Genomic DNA, 18,199 nt, shown 5'->3' with positions numbered 1-18,199 from the left:
GAAATAAGAAAAACGTATTTGACTGAATTTTATAATAAATGCATTCCTTTTCATCCCGCACTGCTTTTAGGAGATGATGCAATTGTTAATATATCATGTGTTTTTAGTTTTCTTAACGAAACGGGATTTCTCAAGAGATTCTAAATTTTTACCCACTGGTTTGTTTGAATTTTAGTACACCTCAGCCAATTTCTCAGGCCTGAGAAGAAAGCTGAGGCTTTTATTTTGATTGGTTGGGAGCCTCGATGTTCTTCCGCAGCCAAGGAAGGCTACTGAAGTTACCCGGCCCTCTTTAAAGCTTTTCCTTGTAGCCATTTATAAAATTTGTGTATGTGTTCACTGGGTAATTATTAATGTTTGAGGGCCGCTAGAGCAAGGATTATTCTTGCATTTCTATAATATTCAACAAAAGACTTTTCCTATACCTTGTTCTTGGCGCATGATGGCCTCAGTTGCCTATGTGCCATAAAACACAACTTCTGAAATTTTAAATTTTAATTTCAACAACGCCATCTCATCGGCGAAAGACAACACAGACCCTCCGCTGACGCGTGCTGCCTCTGCGTTCGCAACCAACTCCATCTGCCTACCTCCTACCCGTCTGTTCCCGTCCTCCCCGCTCAGACAACTGTGACTGTGCCCAGGGGAAGGTCCCACAAGACACCAACCTGCTTCACTGTAGGAGACGGCTTGGCCTGCTGGTCCACACCCGAGATAGTCGCTCAGCCCTGGGCCCTTTGTTGCCGTCTCTATGAGTCCCATGGCCGGTCAGCTTCCCTTCGGGAGATCCTGTCGACTGCGCCAGTCAGGCAGGTTCCTTCCTCCCTCCTATATTTTGTTTTCCACTCCTCCCGATTCAGCCAGACCGCACCGAACATTCCGATTACACAGTGCCTAATTTATTTACATCTATTCACAACTGCGGTGACACCACTCTGCCGTCGGGATGCGGCCTCTCGTCTCGGCATGCACGACCCGTTTCCCAGTCCTTCTTAGTCGTCCTCCTCTATTCCCGGTCCTCCTCTCTAGCTTGCTTTCTCTCATCCTTGCTTCCCCGCTGCTCCATTCGGCCGGCTCCCTGGGAAGACATCTTGAGCTGGCTTTCGTCGTTACGGAGGCGGCGCGCAGACCTTGGTCTTATCGGATGATGCCACCGTAACTGCTGTTCGGGGGAAGAGGTCTCTCGCCCGTCGCCGCTGAGCGGCAAGCACACACATAGAAACACAAAGCGCCGGCTGTTTCTTGGGCGCGCCGAATCGCCCGCGCGTACACGCACATAACCGCGGCGGCCATTTCTTCCGGCTACGTTCGGATGCGGTAAGGCCGCGCGCCCGACACACTGGTTAAACCTGGAGTGACGCGATAGCTACAGCTGGCCGAGTGGAACTCGCTCAGTCGAATCCGCCTTTTTCATTTTCCTGTGCTGCCACCTCGCGTACAACGCTGGAAGCTCACTGGTAGGGTACTGCGCGCCCAACCCGGCCGGACTGAGTGCCGCTGCGGAGCACGTTTTGTTGGAATCTATCAACGATGGCGTGTCCTGGGCAGCACCTGGTACCTTGAGGATTTCTAGGGTTGACTGAAGGCTTGGTGCGAAGTCCGAGGCAGGCTGTAGTGCCCACCGAAGAGCAAATTCTTCAGTATCTCCGATCATCCGGCATGCGATGCGAACACCAGCTAGCAAGGGCCGCCGCTTCAGAGATGAAGGCTACATTCGGAACATAATGTTCAATGAAATATCCCAGATCAGTGAGGTTGGCGTTTTCCGCTGTATATGCCTGCCATTCATGAAAGGTGGATACTACATCGTGCACGCCGTAGTACGGAAAACGACTGGAGACAACAGTTTCCACAAGCAATCGTTGTGCTCAAGCGCTGCCGAATAGCTACACGAGCTATAAAAGCACAAGCGTACTCGCAACAAAGCAGCTCTGCTAGCATTTCACTGTATTTTCCCACAACACACCGCTGCATGGGTTAAACAAGCATGCGCGTCCATAAAGACGAGCGCGAGAGGCGCACATTAATCCATTCCGGCGATACCACGCAGAGCTCTTCATCATGGATATGATTCGAGCACACGTATAACGCACCTTCTTCTTCTTCTGCCTCTTTATACATGGCACATACCCACACGGGGGGATTGGCCAGGGTGTAGTGGCATAAACAAGGAAATTTCCATAGGAGATTATGACAAAATTTTAACAGCATGCGTGAATGCTCTCGTAGCTTCTTTTTCGTTGCCCGCTCCATCGCGCGTTGAAAGCGGCTCACAGCACTTGCCCATTTGGCCTTCTTGCTTGAGAAAGCAAAAAGCGCCGGAACGAAGTCTGGGTGCCGCGGTGACATTCAAGACCTTCCTGCCCATGAATAAAACACTTCGTGATCGACTGCACACGCATTTAAACACAGTACCTCGTCCGTACCTGTCACAAAGTGATTCCCGCACAGTCTTGACGTGCTTGACGGTGCCCAAGGGCGGCACGATCTTAGAGCCGGCGAACTGCTTTTATCCACGCTTCGCGTCGAAGGCTTTCCCGGGAAGCGCTCGGAAAGCGAAAAAATCCGAGTTTACTTCCCTTTACATATTGGGCATTGCTGCCGTATGCAACACATTTCGTAGGTATCGCCAAATGCGTCGCGCTGAACGCCCGACGGCTGCAGCAACGCACCCCGCGTAGGAAGCCGGTTTGTTTACACTTCCACGACCCGTCTGGAGTGGAGCGAGCGACCCTTCCAATATGTTTCGCGACACCGCCGCCAGGGGATGGGCGCATGCGCAGTCGCGTCGTGAAAAAGGCGGATTGCAAAGTCGGTCTTTCGCCGCTGCGTTTCGCTGGGCGTTCCTTTCTTCGTCCCTGAACGTGGATTAACTCTCTCCCCTATCCTCCCCCACTCGGTTTCGTCAGGGCGCCGCCGGCAGCTGCCACAGTGGCCACGACACCGCCACGCTGAAAGCTCGAAATGCTACATTACGCTATAAAAGTAATGATAATAATAATTTATTATTATCATTTATCATTTATTTATCATTTATTATTATCATTTATTAAGCAGCGATGGCGTAAAGGTAGAACATCCGCCTCGCGTGCAAGAGGACCGGGGCTCTAATCCCGGTGCCGCGCAATTCTCCACCGGGTTAAAGAAAAAAAATCCGCGTGTCGATGGAATTGCATAACCAGGCCTGGATTGCGGCCTGATCTCGGTAACCAGAACCGAGAACGCACTCTCTCACCAGAGCAGGATTTGGCCACCCTGGTGTAGTACTTGGCCACAACCTTCTATGATCAAACCAATTAACCCTCGGCCCTCAGTCCCCAGCGGCTGCAGAGCAACTGACCACGGCGGCGGTCAGACCTGTGACGCAGCGGAGGGTGCTAAGAATCTCTGGCTCCGGACAGGCCGCCATTGGAATCTGAACCTGGCAACGTTTAACGCTAGAACTTTAGCTAGTGAGGCTAGCCTAGCAGAGCTGTTTGAGGAACTAGCGGGAATTAAATGGGATGTGATAGGGCTTAGCGAAGTTAGGAGGACAGGTGAGGCGTATACAGTACTAAAGGACGGACACATACTGTGCTATCGCGGGTTAGAGGATAGACGAGAACTAGGTGTGGGATTACTCATTAATAAGGATATAGCTGGCAACGTAGAGGAGCTCTACAGTATTAACGAGAGGGTAGCAGCTATAGCAATTAGGCTGAATAGGAGGTACAAGCTGGAAGTGGTGCAGGCCTGCGCACCCACATCCGGCCATGATGACCAGACCGTTGAAAGTTTCTATGAGGACGTAGAATCGGCAATGAATAAAAATCGCAGTACACTGTACTGATGGGCGACTTCAATGCGAAGGTGGGCAAGAAGCAGGCTGACGACCACGCGGTAGGTGACTATGGGATAGGCTCTAGAAATTATTATTATAGCGTAACGTAGGCGCGCGGCGCGCACACCAGCTGCGTGCTCTGACGTCACTCCGCGCATGCGCACAACTGACGTGGTCGCATGCGCACAACTGACGTGGCGGGCGGCGTCTGCTCCGCCGTCGGCGCAGCGGCGAGGCACGCACACCAGCTGCAGGCTATGACGTCACCCCGAGCATGAGCACAGCTGGCGATGCGGCGGTGCCACGGATCAGCACGCAGCCACGCTGACCTCGCGAAGTGGCTGGCGTAGTCTAGCTATCGCTACAAAAATTCAGCATTCCTTTTTTCTTTTATTGCCGGCTTTAGCACAGGGGAAATGCGCCTCATTGTAAGCTCCATTTGTGTTCCCAAGTGAAACTTTTTGCTGGGGTAGATAGTGCTCCAATCTATTACGTAATAATAAGCGAGACACAAAAGACCAGGCGCTACCGACAACTGCTTTTTTTTCAAAGGCACAAATATTGTACAGGCAGCCAGTCACAATGCTTATCAGTTGCAGAAAACATTAGAATGGTGTAGAGGCCCATAAAAGCGATAAAGGAACACGTTTGACAAACAGATATACGAAAGGCGAACGATGCATGTTTAAAAGATATTGAAAAGTAGTTTAAAATGTGGTGTAAAGCGCCAAAGAAACACGTTCGATTGGATGCGGTAATGAAGGAGGAAATGGAAAAAAGATGCTTTAAAAGGTGATAACAGTATCAATTCTACAAACATTGTTGCGTGCAACAAACATTCGGACTTCTGTAGAGAGCATGCCATGTACACGTGATCATTAACCCAGAAAAAATCTTTCCACAAAAAAATGTTACTTCTCCATTGTCTCCATATAGTCGCGCACCACAAGGTGTCGTTATCTTGTTACTTTCATAGGATTTGGTGGTGCGTGAGCATCTCTCATATGCTCTCGAGCCGCAGTGCTTACTTCGTGCGAGCTATGCAGTGAAAAAAGAAAATTGAACGTATGCGCGTTGGCAATTCAGCGCGGCTTGCGCTACGTAAACAAGTGATTCAACGCAGTAATATCATGCAACGAGCAGCTTGGTGTGCAGCACATGGTGTCAGAAGTTAGTAGAAAAAAAATCGAAATAATTAAAGGAGAAGTTTACCGTCCGTTTTCTTGTTGTCTGAAGGTAAAAAGATGCAGTCATATTGCTGTGCCCCAAACAATGAAAAAATTCTGTAATCAGTGCAAAAATTTTGTACGTCTACAGTGATCACTTTTCACAGTTTTCGAACCGACCCTAGAAACAGGATAACTTCTAAGTCATTCATCTTAATCAGTAACATGAAAGGGTGGTTCGCAAAAAAACACGCAGCAGTTTCAGCGGTCCGAACAGCGGGTTGGAAAACCGCGTTCGTGGCCGCCGCCTCAGGCTCTGTGCCGTCCTCGTGGACCTGGACGAGCGCCTTGTGGATCAGGTCAGAGACGCTTGGCGCACCGGTCTCGAATGCTTCGGAGAGGTCGGCCTGGCCCGGCGTGAACATGTCCTTGACTCCGAGGTCCTCGAGTGTCTCCCGCAGAGCCACGCTGTGCTCGATCCTGAACTTAGGAAGAAAAAGGTGCACGTTGTTCACCATTTCCATGCTTGCTAGAAGCCCAGACAGGTTGGCTGGAGTCAGGCTTTGCTCCAAGTCGCGAAGTCCCTGGACGTCGTCCGGAAGGAGGATGACCATCGACATCATCTGACCCCTGTATGGCATTTCAAGGGCACTGGCGCACAACTCATCGGAGTAGCCCATGTTGAAGCTATTGTACTGGTACATCATGTTCGCTGGCACGACTTTGCTGTCGTTGAGACGGAACATCTGACGCGTCGTTTGGACCGAGTCGAAAGGCCACTCCCAGGAGCCCCTGAAGCAGATGGCACTGAGATGAATCAACGCTGTGTTAGTGTCCACACTTCCGGAGGGAAGGATGGCTGGGATATTCGACCCTGTCTGCTTTGAAACCCAGGCGTTGGCATTTCGCCGAATCGACTCGTGGCCGCATACGAAGGCGACCGACTTTATCGTGGTCCCGTAAGACGCGTCCAGAAGGGCGCGGTAGCTGATATGGATTGCAAACTTTTCATCGCTGTAAATTCGGTTGGCGACGTGGAACGTGACTTCGGGCGCGTAGACTGATAGGACAGTCAACAGATTGGAGAACTGGTCTTCGATTCGGCACTTGCTCGCCTTGAGGTTTAGCGCGGCGAAGATCTGCTTGGCCGTGGCTTTGCAAGCACCACTGGCGAAGGTGGCGAGTGCGCAGGCTATGCTGAACGGCGAGCATATGAAGTTTTCTTTCTGCCTGTTGCGGGTCTGCAGATGCTTGTAGATATTCAAGGAAAACATGAATAGAGCATCACGCTGCGTATGTGACAGCATGCTTGGGCCGGTTCTGCAACGAAAAGAGAACAGGAAAAATAAGAAGAGTCAGGATGACCTTTGCGTTAATGGGATTGCCAGATCGTTCTGAAACTTTTTAAACAATGCAACACTGGTAGAAACAGCATAATAGAGCTGTAATCTAAACTCTGCGGACCTAGCAAGAAAGATTGTCCAGGCGCTTCTCCAAAATTATTTCGCTGCTTTTTTTTACATACAGGGAAGTCTGTATTTAACTGCAATCTACGAGGCCCAATTTCCAAGCCAATTCTTATATTTCTGCCGTGGTGAAAAAAACAAAATTGAGTAACTTTTTTATCTAATCGCGTTGGAAAATTAAGTGTGATCAAGGGCTGGAGGGCAGTATGAATTTGTGCAAAGGTTTCAGACGATCTAAAAAACGGACCGAGCTCCGAGAAGGTGCTTGACCACACATTTTGACTACGGCATCGGTGGGTGGGATTGCATGTAAGGAGCCAACTATCCAAGGAATATCTCCCATCGACGTGGCGATTCGTGATCGTCAGCATCGTTATCAGCTGGAGTGTCGTTTTAACCCTGTCCAAAGGCAGCTGCAGAAACGTTATTCTTGCAAGTTGCCTTATCTTGTCCGCCCACCTCACTCTCTTCCGCCCTGCTACTTTTGCCTTTGCTTGTAATCCGCTCCGTTACCGTTAACGGCCAGCGCTTACCTTCCCTTCCCGTTACGTACCCTGCCCATACCCGCCGCCTCTTGATTTCGGGTGAGAAATATGACTAGCGATTGGTGTCTTATTCTCTTTTAAAGCCAACATATAATTTTATTTTCCGAAGCTTGCCCCGCTGTCCTATATTTATTTAATTCCTGTTTTTACAGCCTTTAACGTTCCGAAGTGAGTCGGGCTGTGAGGGACGCCGTAATGGAGGACTCCGGATAATTTCGACCACCTGGGGTTCTTCAACGTTCACTGACGTCGCACAGCACACGGGCCTCTAGCACTTCCTCTCAGGCGAAATGAGACCGGTGCGTCCCGGATAGAATGCGCCTCTTTCACGTCAGCAGCCGAGCGCCATACCCATTGAGCCACCCCGGCGGCCCGTCCTAAGTTTAATTTTATGACCTTTCCTTAGCCTCCATGTTTTTGCCCAAAACAGCTTACTGCACCCTAATAAACGCTGGGGCCTCTAGAAGCTGGTTCTGTCTCTGCGTAAAACTTTGAAACGCGGTTTGGGACCGTAAAAAGAAGCATCAAGGGATGCTGACACTAGTCAGGCGCTGCTTGCAGCTACGTCCGTAACTCATGCGCGTTCGTCTTATGTTAACTGGTGCCGCCCAAACCGTCTGGGAACGCCTCCAGCGCCCACATGGAAACAGTGCGAAGAAATAACTCGCCGAAGCAAATAGAGCAACGCGTATTTCTGGGCGTACGTGAGGGATGCTCAGATTAAGAGAACAGCAAGGACGCCGACCAAGGCTGAATGCAGGCGTACGCCGTGTGCCCTTACCTTCAGTCCAACTGGTCCGTTGCTTCTTCTGTCCGGGCAGTGCGGCCTGCGATGTCTGTCAAGGATGGGCAGGGCGTCCGCATGAGCGATGTTCCAGCTGGTTGAGCTATCTTCGCTATGGCTGCTCGGTTGTTTTGTTTCAACGCGGACCAAGGGAATATAAAGTTTGCAGATACTACGGTCCAACAACGCTGAGCGGAAATGGGGCACACAAGTATGCACACTGACTGAGCATGCGATTGATGAAGGGTTATCGCTTCTCTGCTGGTGGTCTTCCCTACTGCATTTCCCATGGAAGCATTTCTTGCTCTTGCTGCATTTTATCGCCAGACCTATCAGATGCTGGCGCACAATCTTCTGTCCTGCGTGAACGCGAAAATGAGATATAGTTGTGAAAACGGCTCAGGACACAATTAAAAGCCGCCTTTTATATTGCTCGTGTGACACAATAGTTTAGTACTATGTTTCTGAATGCCTGAGGGAGCTGTTCGAAATCGCTGTTTACCGATACTTTCTCACGTCTTTTTTTTTTCTTTTCTAACGAGGACGTACAGCACGCGGGTTATAATTTATCCCTGGGAGTGTGTCCGGCGCTGGTTACGTTACGTTGAGTTTCCTAATTTCTTCCAGTGGGTTGAAAGCGGACAAGAATCAGGGTGGGTTCCGCCAACCGTAGTCAGCAGCCTGCCGGCTGTGGCTGTGGGAATGCACGAATAATCTTGACGAACACCCATCGAAAAGGTTGAATGTTTTTTTGCATGCCGCAGCGCCTTTACAATTAGTACTAATTTATTTGAATATCGCCTCTGCATGCTACAGGAATGCCGTATAGTACGATCCGTGGAATGAAAGGCGCTAGAATCAGGTCCTGTGTGCCGGCCCCTTACGTACTACCGCACACATGAACACCTGTGCTTGGAAACTGTTTTCTTTAACGAGCCAAATGAGAAGTGATCGTGCAAGCATGTGGTACATACTAGATTTTTTTTCAGCATATCTCAAAACATATCCGCCTTTACACTGCGCAGAAAACATCGAAGACTACGTGCTCTCATCGCGCTTCACACGTTGAAGTTGACGACTCGCTTGCATACGTGCGTCTGCATGAGCACGTACTTAAAAAAAAGAGAAAACAGTCACCTAGCAATTTCAGTGCACCCGCAGCCTGAACAGAGTAGCAGATTTGACGGCTGAGGCAAGTGCGAACCCGCCTCATCGTGCACCTAGCAAGTACAACAGGGAGCAATGCCGTTGAGAGCTTGCGGCTCTGAACATGCTGCCTATAGAACGACCATACTGAGCCTGAATGCACTCAAAGCCAGGCGAGATTCAGCGCTCGTGTTTGTGTCTAGCCCTTCTCTCCCTCGTCTGTATCGCGCTGTTTTAGTTATGAGGGCACGGATATGCTTTCAGGACTGCATTTTCTCGTATCTCAACGGTGATTGCGCACTGTTGGCGGAATGACATTCCTTGAGAAGGCGCATAAATACGGCACCAACTGCAGTTCTACTAATCAGCACATGGCGGCGCCACCTGCACTTCGTTTTTATGTAGTTCTCTGTCTCTGTTTTTATGTAGTTCTCTGCCGGCGCGGTAAAGTACTAATAGTACTACCCAAAACTGCTTGCTCTTCTCGCTAGGTAGTGTTTTATGGCGCTGCAATCGGCACCGCAAATATCAGCGCAAGTTCTCCATAGAGAAAGGCCATGGTCTTGCTGCCAATTACATCGACTAGAGACTTGATCAATGAAATTAAGAGTTAGCATGCAATAAAAATAGCTGGGGTTCAACGTGGCTTGAACTAAGTTAAAATAGCGAAAACTCTGTAAGCATGGTCTCCACTCTCTCAAATAAAATGCTAATGGTCACGGTCAAAAGTCGTCAGGTACCCAATGGCATTGCCACATGATCACGTGGTGCGTCGCCGGCCTCCGAAACGTGCACCGAGTTTAGTCACGACGTTGCCTCTGTGATTTTCCTTGCCATAGCTCCCAGCGCTGTCAATCTTTTTCAACCTTTTTCGTTACCCAAGCGAAAAGTACGCGGAAATTCCTCCTCGTCGACTGCTGTGGTAAGCGCCTGTACAACATTTTATTCTTCGCCACAGTAATGAACATTTAATGCTAGCTTCGGGGATGCATCAGCAAGAATGACAAAAATAAATCCTCGAAGCTCTCAACCTGCTACAGTGGCTCAGTGGCTACGGCGTTCAGCTGCTTAGCTGAAAAGGTCGCTGTATCTAATCACAGACGCGGCGGGGCTGGATTTGGTTGGAGGCGAGTGCGAACATTTCTGTGCGCTGTCGGGCACGCTGAGCAACTTCACGTGGTCGAATTTAATCCGGCGTACACCAATAGAGCGTCTGCCATAGCTCGTGTGCAGCCTTGGGATATTGACCGCCACACCATACCATAGACCATACCATTCCACGTAGACCCCCACACCATGCGATACCATTCTACGTAGACCCCCGCACCGTACCATTCCACGTACACCCCCTCACCACATCATACCATAGACTATACCATTCCACGTGGACCGCCACGCCACGCCATACCACAGAACATACCATTCCACGTAGACCCCACACCATACGATACCACTGACCATGCCATTCTACGTAGACCCACACAACCATAGACCATACCATTCCCCGTAGACCCCGATACCACGCCATAACACAGACCATACAATTCCATGTAGACACCCACACCGTACCATAGACGATACCGTTCCACATAGACCCCCACACCATAGACAATACCATTCCACATAGACTTCCACACTGTACCACTGTCTTTGCGCAATGAGTAAGTACGTGTTGCTGTGCTAGTTTTGATTTGTACGCTGGGCCCCCGTACGCCGGGTTAAGCAGTGGATTCGGTGCACAGTTATTTCACGGTAGCATTATTTCGACGTTAGCCCCCCTTCTTTTTTTATTACAAGCTTTAGCACGACCGACAAGACGACCCATTGTGAACTCCATTTTTGTTCCCAATTAAACCTTTTTGCTTGGGCTAGTTGGTGCTTCAATCTGTTATGTAGCAATTCAGCACAATGTATATAACCTTCATAAGTGGCACACAGGACCGCGCGCTACTGACAACTGATTTATTTCAAAGGCACACAGATTATACAAGCAGCCAGTCACAACGCTTATCAGTTGCCGGAAACGTCAGAGTGGTGTGGAGTGCCGCACCAGCGATAAGACGAAAAAGGTTGGCAAACACATAAGAAAAAATTGATAAATGCGATCGATACCTCTTTAAAAGGTATTGAAAAGCAATATAACACGCGGTGTAAAGTGACAAAGAACCATGTTCGATTGGATGAAGTTATGAAGGCTGAAATAAGATGCTTTAAAAGGTGATAAACTGCACAAGTCCTTCGGATATGGCGGCCTGCATCGAAGCGTTCAGGCATAGTAAATAGCAGGCCGCGTACACACGGCCATTAGCATAGAAAAATCGGTGCACACAAAAAAAGTCCCACTTCTCACTTATCCCATTATAGTCACGATCCGCAAGATGACGTCACTTTTCCTAGATTCTGGTGGTGCGTAAGCATCTCTCATGTTTTCGAGGCACAGCGCTTATTCTGTGCGAGCTATGGAATGAAAAAAACTTGCACATATGCACGTTGGCAATTCAACGCGGCTTGTCCGACGTAAAAAGAGGGGCTCTAAGAGGTAATAGGCAAAAAGCAGCACGTATTGTCAGAAGTTAGCTGGAAAACGATATCGAAATAATTAATGCAGAACTGTGCCCCCGCTTCTCCTTGATGTCTGAAGGTAAAAACATATTTGCAGTCATGCCGCAGTGCCAGAAACAATGAAACATTCTCAGATCAGCGCAAAAATTCTGTACGTGTATACAGTCGTCACTTTTTACAGCTTTCGAACCGATCCTAGAAACAGGAGAACATCTGAGTCGTTCATTTTAATTAGGAACATGAAAGGATGGTCCACAGCAAAATACACAACTTCGTCAGGGATCGGACCAGCGGATTGGAAAACCGCATTCGTTGCTGCCGCCTCTGTACCGTCGTCATGGACCTGGACAAGTGCCTTGTGGATCACGTCAGAGACGCTTGGCGCACCGGTCTCGAATGTTCCGGAGAGGTCGGCCTGGCCCGGCGTGAACAAGTCCTTGACGCCGAGGTCCTCGAGTGTCTCCCTCAGAGCCACGCTGTGCTCGATCCGGAACTTATGAACACTGAGTTGCACGTTGTCCACCAGTTTCATGCTTGCTAGAAGCTCAGACAGGTTGGCGGGAGTCAGGCTTTCTTCCAAGTCGCGAAGTCCTTGTACGTCATCCGGAAGGAGGATGACCATCGAAATCATCTGACCCCTGTATGGAATCTCAAGAGCACGAGCGCACAACTCGTCGATGTCGCCAACCTTGAAACTATTGCTCTGGAACATCATGTTCGCTTGCACGGCTTTCTTGTAGTTAAGATGGAAGAGCTGCCGCGTCGTATAAAGCGAGCGGAAAGGCCACTGCCAGAAGCCGCTGAAGCAGATGGCACTGAGGTGAATCAAGGCCGTGTTAGCGTCCACACTTCCGGAGGGAAGGATGGATTGGATCTTGGATGCTGTTTTCTCCGAAACCCAGGCGTTGGCTTCGTGCAGAACCGACTCGTGGCCGCTTTCGAAGTCGACCGACTGCATGGTGGCACTGTAAGACGGTTCTAGAAGGGCGCGGTAGCTGCTATGGACCGTAAACTTTTGGTCGCTATAAATTCGGTTGGCGACGTGGAACGTGACATCGGGGGCGTAGCTCGATAGGGTCGTCAGCAGTTTGAAGAACTGCTCTTGGATTCGGCACTTGCTCGCCTTGAGGTTTAGAGCGGCGAAGATCTGTTTGGCCGTGACGTTGCAAGCACCACTGGCGAAGGTGGCGAGTGCGCAGGCTATGCTGAACGGCGAGAATACGAGGTTTTCGCTCTGCCTGGTGCGGGTCTGCAGACGCTGGCACATACTCAAGGAAAACTTGAAGAGAGCATCGCGTTCAGTATGTGACAGCATGTCCGGGCCGATTCTGCAACAGGAAATATAAGAAGAGTCAGAGAGCCTTGGGCTAATGGGATTATCAGAACAATCCGCAACTTTTCGACTAATATAACACTGGTGAAAAAAATGTAATCGAGTTGTGATGTGAACAGTGCTGACCAAGCAAGAAATTGGTCCAGGCGATTCTGCAGAAGTTCTCTGCTGTTCTCTTAGACAGGGAAGTCCTTTGTACTTAACTGCAAGTTTGTACGAGGCTGCGTTAAATTAACGGTCAACGCTTACCTTCCCTTCACCTTATGTACCCTGCCTAGACCCGCCCCTTCTTGGGAGCAGTGCTTAGGGTGCCGACGGCCCATGTGAATACCTGCTATAGAAATACGCAGATACTACAGCCCTACAACGCTGAGCGGAACTGCTGCTGAAATGCATGCTCATTGACTGCACTTACATCGCGTGAAGGATTATCGCTTCTTTGCTGGCCTTATTCTTACGGCAGCTCCCAAAGACGGATTTGTTGCTGTTGCTGCCTTTTATCACTATACATGTGATACATGTGCCATACATGTGCCTTTTATCACCATAAATACGAACACCTGGGGTTCTTTAACGTGCACTGACATCCCAACAACACACGGACGCCTTTTGCGTTTCACCTGCATCGAAATGCGATCGCCGCGGCCGAGATTGAACCCACGGCTTTCGAATCAGGAGCAGAAAACCAAAACCACTAAGCCACCACGGCGGCCCAACCTAATTTCGTGGCTTTTCGTTAGCCTTAATGTTTGTGCCGAAAGCATCTTTGTACACCCTAATCAACGCTGGGGCCTCTAGAAGCTGGTCCTGTCCCTGAATAAAACCTTGAAACGCGGCTTGTGGCCGTAAGAAGAACTATCAAGGGTTGCCGACACTATTCAGGCTCTGCGTACAGCTACGTCCGTCACTCATGCGCGTTCATCTTAGGCCAACTGGTGCCGCCCAACCCGTCTTGGAACGCCTCCAGGGCCTACATGAAAACAGTGCGAACAAAGCACTCGCCCAAGCGAATCAAGCGACGCATATTTGTGCGCGTTCGTGAGGGATGACCAGATTAACAGAACAGCAAGGGCGCCGACCAAGGCGCAATGCAGGCGTATACACCGTTTACCCTTACCTTCAGTCACACTGGTCCGTTGCTTCTGTCCGTGCAGTGCGTCCCGCGTGGTTTGTCAAGGAAGGGCAGAGCGTGCTCATGAGCGCTACTCCAGCTTTTGTAGATCTCTTATCTATGGCTGCAAGGTAGTCGTATCTCGGATCGAGCCAATAGAGGAGGTATTCGCATGACGTCATCCGCAAGGGGCGCTAGCAGTCAGCGCGGCATTCGCCATGTTCGTGGTGGCGCGCGTGGTCGCCGCAGCCAGCCGCAGCATTTAACTCTCTGGTGATGTGTGATGATCTGTGATCGTATTTTGCGTCTCGCAGCAGATAATTTGGGTGAGACTGTAACACCGTGTGGCTGAGAGGGTGCGCCGTGAACTGCGCGTAACAGAAATGGGCGGACACGTTGAAAAGGTTCCACTTTGTGAAAATGTCGACCCGTAGGAGCCTGGCCTGGTGTGCTACGTAAAGTACTGTTGCCGCGCGTTGAAGTATCCGATATCGAGGCCCTCCTTCTTCATGACTTAAGTTTTTCGATAGTCCAAGAAATTAAAGCATACAAATCTAGAGAGGGTGCAACTGCTTCACAAGCGGGCGATCCCAAAAGCCGTGCTAAGGGTGCCGACGGCCGAAGTGTCATTTTTGGAGAGGTGAACAATTAAACTTTGTCTGTTCGTTCAGCTAGCTTAGCTTGTCATCTCTATCTGTTGAAAGTGACGTGTTACTAGTGAATCTAGCGGAATCGCTGCAGATTGCGTTGCCGCGAACCGGCCTGGGCTCTGGGTCTTGTGCATTCGAAGCAATGCTATACGCTGCTGCAATCAAATCTGGAAAACGTTCTCGCTAGGTCTGCCCTTCGTTTTGCGAGCACATGACAGTATTTGATCGACCGATCTGTCGCGTAAATAAGGTAGTCATGGCTCTTTGCATTTCTGCTGAAACAACGTCTGTGAAGCTTCAGCAGTTCGCGAACTACAGCCGCTGGAGGTATGAGCATTCGCGGTGGCACTTTTAGAATTTGAGTCATAATCATCGGCTGTTCGTCGATGATGTGTCCAGCGTGAATAGCTGACCGTTATGAACTGATATTAAAAGCTACAAGTCGTGTACATTCTTGCGTGCATTGCAGCCGGCCAGTTTTGTGGCCGCGTTGCGGCAGGCAGCTCGGTTATATCACGGCTGAGAAGAATTCTGCTGCAATCTTTAGGCGCAATATGCGGTCCACAAAGAAAAGTGGACATTGAAGCATTTAAAATAGCGCAAAGATGTTACGTATCACTAACGATTCATGCCGGGTATGGATGGATAAGGCCGATCACTTAAAATCGGGCGGTGGTTCAAGCCACCTAGCCATGACTTGTGAAATTTTGCTCTTGTCTTGATTTTAGTCACCAATCAGATAACCTTCGCTTGGTTACTTCTACCTGCTTAAAATCTACTTTTCCTTCACTGTCCTTAAACGCCAATGCTTTGAATAAATACACCCAGCTGCTTTCCACTGCAGGGTGAAAGCCTTTACAGAAAAGTATCAAGAGTTCAGCCGTTTCCTCCTCCTCTCCACAAGCACAGCACAACATGGCTATCTCGTGGTACCTGAGTCTATACGTCTTAGTCCGGGTACGTGACGGCGTACGACGCCACTGCGCGAGCTGGCATCAAACAACGACGACGCTCGCGGCGTCTGGTAGCGCGGCCTCAGCGAATACGTCCTATAGAAAGGTGAAGAAACTACAGCCCTACAACGCTGGTCGGAACTGGTGCATGAATGCATGCCCACTGACTGCGCTTACATTCGGTGAAGGATTATCGCTTGTTTGCTGGTGGTCTTCTTACGGCAGCTTCCATAGACGCATTTGTTTCTGTGGCGGCATTTTATCACCATACATGTGCCAGCGCGTGATCTATCTTGCGTGATTGGGAATGTGAATATAACGGGGTAAAAGGTTATAACCGCGATATTAAAATCCGCCTTTTTACGCTGCTCGTGTGGCACAAGTGTGTAGTGCTGTGTTTCTGCACGCGTGAGACAGCTGTTCGTGATCGCTTTTTATCGATACTTTTTGCCTATTTTTTTATTTTTATCGAGCCATTACAGTCACTCACCGTCAAGATTATCCATATTTTTCGCATCTTAGCGACTTACTGAACACTCCAGGGTTGGCACCCACTCTATACCACGGTTTCGCGATTTGAGCATTCTGGGCAGAGGCGGACATCAAACTGCTCGTGAAAATATGGAAAGCTTTCACATAGAAAACGTGTTTCAAACTGTGTCAGTGACGCAACTGTTTACTTCTATAACGTTGAGAAGAAATTCTTTTCACGCCTCCTATGATAAAGCGTTTTGGTTGTATTTTTCTGTTGTCTTGTACGCATGCGCAAAGGTTTGGAAGGGTATGTATGTCGATCGCTTTCACCTCACTAAACAGCCGAGAGTAAGCGCCCGTGTTGTCTTTCGTCTTCGTGGTGTGTTTTACGTCTTGGCGCTAGAATCCTTTTATTATGTGCGACAACCAACCAGCCCAGCAGCTATCTCTTTTAAAGCATCTTTCAATACATCACCTTTTGTAAAACCTCCCCTCCCCTATCGACACCGGCTCCAAACGTTCAGCTCCTTTCACAACAACTAACAAAGGCACTCCCCAGGGCGCTTTCATCTGTCCACTCCTTTTCAACATTGCCATATGTCCATGCTGGCACACAAACTTTCCACACTCCCTCACCCCGGTTACAGGCTTTAGGCCGATGACATCATCATCTGGTCCTCCCACCGTTCCTTGGACGACAAAGAGGACGCTGTCCAATTCGCCATGCATACCGCAGAAGCCTGTGCCCTCTTAAGTGACTTTCAAATGTGACTCCCAGAAATCAGAAGTCGTCCGTATACATGGCCGCAACTACACATAGCCGGGACGCATTGGCCTCCTAATCGATAACCACTCCATCACGGAACGCTCACTCATACGCGTCCATGGCCCGCACGATACGACGGAGGCCGGTCATCGAAAGGGGATGCGTGAAGAGGGCATCCTCCACCCGGTCCCAGCGCTCGCTTTAGATAAGCCGCATCCAATACGGTCCGCCTTACAACTTCCTCACTCATGACGGTCTGGTCAAGGTGAACGTTCTTCTATGCATCCTGTGCTAGAGTGCCCTGGGCCTCTTTAGCTTCTCCACTCCAACGCACCTCCTCGCCATTGGCATACACATCTATTTCGAAGAGATGTGGGAGGCTGACCTCGCCTCTCAATGTGCTCGCCTGCTTACTACTACCTCAGGCAGAGACATTCTTCATCACATTGGCGACCCACAAGCGTCACGAACCCTGAACCTCACAGTATGCTCCCTGTGGAAGTACGCTGCCATCTCTACCTTGACCACCGCCCACGCCACATGCATCACGAACTCCAGGCTATCTGACGTCAAGCCCGCATTCGCTACCTCCGCAGACAGTACTGCAATGTTACGACAGTCGTATATGTTGTATACGCGGCCTCCTACCCACTACACTTCAGATGCACCTTCGAGACGCTGAAGCACTCCTTCTCCCCCTGCCTTGCTGCATCCGTTGAGGCCCCTGGACAAGCTACGGCAGAGACTATTGCCTTCGAATTCCCCATCAAAGCACAGGACAAACTAATGCTTAGCTCCCATATTATCACCGTCTCGCAGGCCACGTGTAGGCCCTTCAACAATTGACGATTCCTCAAACTAGGCCTTCGTCTTATAGGCAGCGCCCTCCATCAAAATCACGCCATCACCTGAGCACCTGGACACGAAGGCTTAGAAGGCTACGTCAAGGCTGGGACCCTATCCCTCTCATTACAGCAATCGAGCGTGGCTCTCCCGCGCGCGCGCAGCATTCACGGCGTCCTTGGGCGTTCATGTCGATGGATGGATGGATGGATACGGCTGAACCCTTTACATCGGGCGGTGGCTCAAGCCAGCTAGCCATGTCTTGTGAAATTTTACTCCTGTCTTGCTTTTAGCCACCAATCAGATAACCTTCGCTTGGTTACTTCTAACCTCTTAAAATCCACTTTCCCTTCACTATCCCTAAACCCCAATGCCTTGGGTAAGTCAGCCCCGCTGCCTTCCACTGTACGGTGAAGCCCTTTACAGAAAAGTATCAAGTGTTCAGCTGTTTCCTCCTCCTCTCCGCACGCAATGCACAAAGTGTCTATCTTCTGGTACCTGACTCTATACGTCTTAGTCCGCAAAACTCCAGTCCTGGCCTCAAACAACAAAGAACTTCCCCTACAATTATCATAGATAT

The 18,199-nt window shown here is 49.8% G+C and overlaps 2 pseudogenes across 1 annotated transcript; both read right to left on the bottom strand.

Moving 5' to 3' along the window:
- Positions 1–620: 620 nt before the first annotated feature.
- LOC144134357 (ipis-1 pseudogene) lies at positions 621–7,945 on the bottom strand (annotated as a pseudogene). Its single transcript, XR_013315132.1, has 3 exons — positions 7,779–7,945; positions 5,277–6,306; positions 621–695 (listed from the first exon to the last, which is right to left on the bottom strand). The product of XR_013315132.1 is annotated as an ipis-1 pseudogene (transcript).
- A 3,719-nt stretch (positions 7,946–11,664) lies between these two features.
- LOC144135311 (ipis-1 pseudogene) lies at positions 11,665–12,756 on the bottom strand (annotated as a pseudogene).
- Between the last annotated feature and the right edge of the window lie 5,443 nt (positions 12,757–18,199).

The sequence above is a fragment of the Amblyomma americanum genome, chromosome 5, assembly GCF_052857255.1.
Source record: "Amblyomma americanum isolate KBUSLIRL-KWMA chromosome 5, ASM5285725v1, whole genome shotgun sequence".
Taxonomy (NCBI): domain Eukaryota; kingdom Metazoa; phylum Arthropoda; class Arachnida; order Ixodida; family Ixodidae; genus Amblyomma; species Amblyomma americanum.
The sequence above is the reverse complement of the archived record's forward strand: the minus strand, read 5'-3'. Positions and strand labels throughout refer to the sequence as shown.